The sequence below is a fragment of the Podarcis muralis genome, chromosome 6 (genome assembly GCF_964188315.1).
Source record: "Podarcis muralis chromosome 6, rPodMur119.hap1.1, whole genome shotgun sequence".
In the NCBI taxonomy this organism is placed as follows: domain Eukaryota; kingdom Metazoa; phylum Chordata; class Lepidosauria; order Squamata; family Lacertidae; genus Podarcis; species Podarcis muralis.
The window spans coordinates 57,831,337-57,837,336 of NC_135660.1; positions in this window are offsets into that span (position 1 = coordinate 57,831,337).

Consider the following 6,000-nt stretch of genomic DNA (forward strand, 5'->3'; position numbering starts at 1 on the left):
CTTACCACCCACCAGTGCTCGATGGAAGGAGGATTCAGCTTGTGCCATAGAACCCCTACCGCCCACCTAGAATTCGGAAACGCCCACTAGTGGGCGGTGGGGACCAGGTTGAAAACCCCTTCTCTTACCAGTTTCTGCACACCATGCATAATTTTATACAACTCTTATCATGCTCCACCATACCTTTTTCTGAACTAAAAAGTTCCAAATGTTGTAATCTTGTTCCAGCTCTCTGATCATTTTGGTTACCTCCTCCTCCCTTTTCCAGCTCAACAATATCCTTTTCCAGCTCAACACAGTATTCCAGTGCAGTCACCATAGATTATTGGAGCTGTATCTTCCTGGTAGCAGATGACAGAACCACGAGACAGGTGTAAAATATTCAAGCAAGAGTTTTATTTACAACCTTACAAACACAAAGCATGTGGGTGTTCTCTTTTGCAGGCAAATGCAAACTGCAACTTCTCCTTTTGTACCCATCACCAGCTGTACCTAATCAGTCTAGATTCTAGAAAACCACACCACGAACTCACAGAAACAGTTCTTAAAGTTACAACAATCTTTGTTTCTTTGCAGAATGACTCCTACCATAGATTTGTGTAACAGCATTATGATATTGGCAATTTTATTTTCAAACCCTGTCCTGATGAATCCTAATTTTCATACCTGCCACACACTGGCTCAATATTTTCATTAAGCTAAGATCTCGTTCCTCATAAGTCACTACAATTTCAGACCCCATAAATGCATATATGAAAAGTTAGGACTCCCCCTGCAATGTACATAACTTTAGAATTGTTTGCATTTATTGCACTGGCCATTTTATTTTATTTTTTATTTAAAAGATATTTATTGAAATTTTCAAAATATTACAAAATGAAAAAAGAAAAAGAAAAAATACAAAATAAAAATTTGCATTTATTGCACTGGCCATTTTAATTCCCACTATCCCAGTCTGGATAGATCCTCTTGTAGCTAATTCACAAATCCATTTTTCTTCTTACGAACCTGAACAATTTGGTGTCAACAGCAAATCTGGTGACCTCACTGCTCACCCCTAACCCCAGGTTATTTATGAACAAGTTCAAAAGTGGAGTCTTACCAAGAATCTTGGGGGACTTGGCTTTCTACATCTCTCCATTGGGAGAACTGTCCATTTATTCCTGAGAAGGGAAGGTGACCTTCATTACTTCATGAAAAGCAGCAAAACTTCAAACACTCAGGGGACTCTTCTGAGAAGCTTTTCTTTGTCACTTCTCCCTGTTCTTTAACCAGTTACTGATCCATAAGAGGACTGCCTCCATAGCTGGTCTCCATTTTATTTCACCTCTTTTTATTGTTGGTTTTAATGTTTTTGGTAATTTGCTCCTCAAATTCTTTTTTAAATCCCTTATTGTTTGCATTCCCCCCCCCCAAGGGCTGTGCTCCCTTTGCCAAATGAGAACAAAAAAAGGAAGCAAATAAAAAGGAAGTATTTTTCTGAATGAAGCCTTCTCCAATAGCTTCCCTGACTTTCCTCATTAACCACGCTGGCATTAGTGGTATCTCTCCTTATAAACTTGGTTCACTTATCTGTAAGTCTTAACATACTGGTAAAAAATCCTGAATGTGTGCTAAAGGCTTGGTATCTTTCTTTTTTTATTACAGTAAAACTATAGTGAAGTTACTTTGCAGCATTATTTCTGCAGAAAATCCTTTCTTTTGAGTGCACTCCTATGCAGCAAGCCTTGGCATGTACCTCATTCTCGAGATACTGAAAATATAATTCAGATAATTACAATTGTATGGTCAAAATGATTTGTTCCTACATGCTGGAGTGGTTGGACTAGGATCTGGGAGACCAGGGCTCGTATCCCCACTCAGCCATGAAGCTCACAAAGTGACCTTGGGCCAGTCACTGCCTCTCAGTAAAACCTACTACATAGGGTAGTTGTGGGTATTAAATGAGGAGGAGGAGGAGAACCATGTATATGTCAACTTGAGCTCCATGGAGAAAGAGATGGAATAGAAATGCAATAAATAAAATAAAATATCCTATTGTGATGTCCCTTATAACTGGCTCAAAGGTGCAACTTCCAAAAGCATGTTAAAAAGCAAGTCTATCAAGATAAAATGATGTACATTGTCAGCTATTTACTCAATTACACCCTTGCACATGACACAGTAGTAACTCCAGAATGGTGTATCTGTATAACTGGGACTGAAATGTTATACTATTTTGAAAATAACCAGGTTTTACTAAGTTGACTACTCAAACTTTACTTATTGTAATCTAATGGCAAATTTACACTGCAATCCTAACCATGTTTAGTCAGAGGTTAGTTCAGTGGGAACTGGATTCAGTGGGGCTTAGCTTACTCCCAAGTAAATGGGGTCAGGATGGCCTAAGCTGGATCATGCTAGTAGCTTTGCCACTTCAGAGTAATTTAATTCCAAAGCGAAGCTAACATTAACAAAGCTGTTTACACTGAACTACAACACATTTGAAGTGACTAAACATCATAGCCACATGAAAACAGCAAATGAGGCAAACTATAAAAATTACAAAAGCAAAGCACAAATGTCAAGAGACTTTGCTTTTTGAAAGATCTAAATATTAAAATGTTATGCCCTGCAGCAGAAAAGAATGTATGACCTTGCCGAGACTTTGCTTCCTCTGTGTATATATTCTGCTCACAAAAACTTTATTAACTTGATACTAGACCATATATTCTACCAAGGCAAACTACCGGAAGTGTTAATATGCAGCATATAAATTGCAAGGTATATGCTATTAATTTTCAGTATCAACTACTTTTACACAAAAATATATATAATTCACACACATATCACCTCCTTACTAAATCATCAATATACAAACACCCAGAGGTGTACACAGGGTCCCTTGTGCCCTCCCCTTAAAAAAATAACCTTATCGCAATACCACATTAGAAATTACTAGATTTCACATGACTCAAGTACTCAAAATGTCTGGAGTGAGGGTGAGGCGAGGCAAGGCAAGGAAGTTCCTTATAAGTCCTGTGGGGTTCAGTGGGGTTTACTCCCAGGTACCCTTAATTAAATAGGCAGAAAAAATTGGCATACGGCACGTGGGAGGGAAAACAGCACTTCTGCAGACCATGCATACAGTTTTCTGTGTAACAAGTGTACAATATTATACATTACTGGCCATGGGTGGAGTATCCTGTTTTCTCTCCTCAACACTCAAAGACATTTAGGTGTACACATACACTGTACATACCCATTTTGTTTCATTCATGTGTACAGAGTTTAGAATCTATAACTATCTCAATCACCTTTTAAATTTTGAAGCAGTTTTCCTCATCTGCTTTTGATATTCACTTTTCCACTTTTTTTAATCTGATGACATAATGGAAAGTGGAAGTGGAAGCAGCTCAGACAAGACTAATGTAAGATGATACAGATATGAAATCAAAATGACTGCAGGTTTTATTCAGATTGAGGTTGGGGAGAAACCCTCCTCCAGAAAGCCTAATTGGGAGGGAGGATTGGTTTCTCTGTATATAATATAAATGTAAGAATGTTATCAAACAGCCCCCACTGGAGGCTTGCAGTGCCACATTACAAACCTGGATTTGAATGAAGTCAGGGCAGGATAGAGGAGCAAATGTGAAGGCAAGCTGCACAACAGCAGCATGGGAGTGAGGAAGGGAGGCACACTGAGAGGCAGAAAGCAGTGGTTTAAAGTTGTGGAAGTTTGAGTAAAGCAGAGATGGAGAAAACTGGGAAGAAAATGGTAACTTTCAACACCAGCAGAAATTTTAGTAAATTAGGGGTGGAAGGTTTAAAGCAGCCACTCCCCCCCCCCCTTTCAGTGTTTTCTCCCTTCTTGTTATCCTGAAACTTATCCCTTTTGCATTCCTCAACTGCCTCATTTGAGAGAGATAAAGGATGTGGAGTCCTCAAATATTCCATAGTACTTTTTTGCAATGTATTTCACTCCTGGTTCTGCATGAAGTTCCAGATTTGATGTAGCAACTTAGAACAGATATTTTATTAGCAAGCACCCAAAATATACACAACATCCATCAACTGAGTTTAACCTTCTCAAACTCAACAACCTAACTCACAAGATTCTGCTCATATTAAAAATAGAAATGTGATGAAATTAGAACAGCCAGCCTAAAGGTTCAAGAGGCCCTACTCCTTGGACCAGAAACTAAGAAACAAAAATCTTTGCATTAAGACACTTTTGAGATGGACATTCCTTCTATTTTGGGGGAAAGCTTATGAGTATGCTATTTATAAAATACGGTACTTTTTCTTTCAGCACCACTTTCACTTACTGCATCAGAAGGAGCTTCCCAAACTAGATAAATATTGAAACTAAGTAACAAAGGAGTCAACTTCCCATTCACTTCCCATTCATATATTGTCCAGGGAAACAAGAGGCTACTTTGCAAAAGAAAAGAAAAAAAGAAAACAGAAAAGAAAAAGTCAAACCAGCACACAAAGGCACAGGAAAATACTGTAATTATATTAAGCACCGGTATTTGACGGTAGCAGGAAAGATTATATGTTAAATGCCAAAGATAATGCTCGAGAGTAACTCCTACCTTTAGAAATTCAGAAGACTCTCATGCATCCCCGGTTGCATAAATGTAGAAAGCATTTCTTTATAAATGTAGAATGTATTTACACGTACTCTCCTTTCTGAGCTAAAATTTCAAATATGTTTTTGAAATACCGGTAAACCAGGTATGTTTTAGACGTATCTCTTTGTAAGTAAAAGTAGCTAGTTGTTTCTGACGCGTCATTTACGTATGATTGAAAAGCTGCAGAAGGAGTTCACCATGGAGTTCACCACTGCAGCGATCTTGCACAAAAAAATGGGGGGGGGGAGGCACGGACATGGGGGTGGAGATGAGAGCAGGTGTACAGTGGGACTGCATAAGAGAAAGGGTTTTTCAGAGATGGTGAAAATCAAGCTTTAGCAGTTGCATGGGCTTGGGACGGGCTGCCTACAAAAGACATGCTAAACGGGAGAACTTGAGAGTTACTTGTGTGGAACTGCAATTGCCAGATCCTGTATCATAGGATCCAACTCCTAGGGACCGAGGGGTCTTCTCCAAGTTTCCACACCCATGTCCTGTGTAGTCACGAGGGTGCCACCCCCCCCCCGATCCTCCATTAATTTAGGGGTAGTGTCTGCACCTGGCAAGTTTTTCCATTTTCAGAAAAAGAAGAAAATAGGGTAGGGGGGGAGAATAATAATAATAATTTATTACTTATACCCCGCCCATCTGGCTGGGTTTCCCCAGCCACTCTGGGCGGCTTCCAACAAAACACTAAACTACAATAACGTATGCAAATGCAAAGCCGGCTGTTCTTTTCTTTCTTTTTCTTAAAATTCAATCATCGTGCTTGGAAGTTCTTCAGCTGCTTCATAAGCACTCAAAAGTTATCATTATATCCACCCTGTTGTACTATTTTTAAGCAGCACCTCAGAACAGAGGACGGACGACACCCTCATAACCACGCCTACTGAGAAGACTTGAGTTCAGAGGCGCTTACTCGCAGGTAAGTGGCGTTACCGCCTTTTCCCGCCTCCGCCGCTGGGCGCGAGAAGCGAAAGAACTAAACGCGCCCGGCGCTTCTCCTTACTGTCTGTTAAAAATTGAACGGCCTTCTGGGTTCCCCATTGGATCGTTTTTCCTGCTCGCGTCATCTCGCGTTCTCCAATCAGAATCCATCGCGCGTCGTTTTAAAAAGTAAATCTGATAAAACGTTGCGCCATATTTATGCTTCCGCGGAAAGCATTCGGAAGTAGTCCCCGCACAGCCCGCTCCCCCCCGCCCCCCAGAAAGCTCAGTTCAGTGTGGGAGTGGTGGTGGGGTAAGGAACATTCTTATATTATATCGTTCTTCCAGGGCAGGAGACAAGTAACTTAAAAGAAAAGGCGGCAAAGTTTTGCGTGGCGGAGAGATACAGACCTGGAATGAGGAGAGTTTTACGCCGGAGTTACGGACGTGACGACGT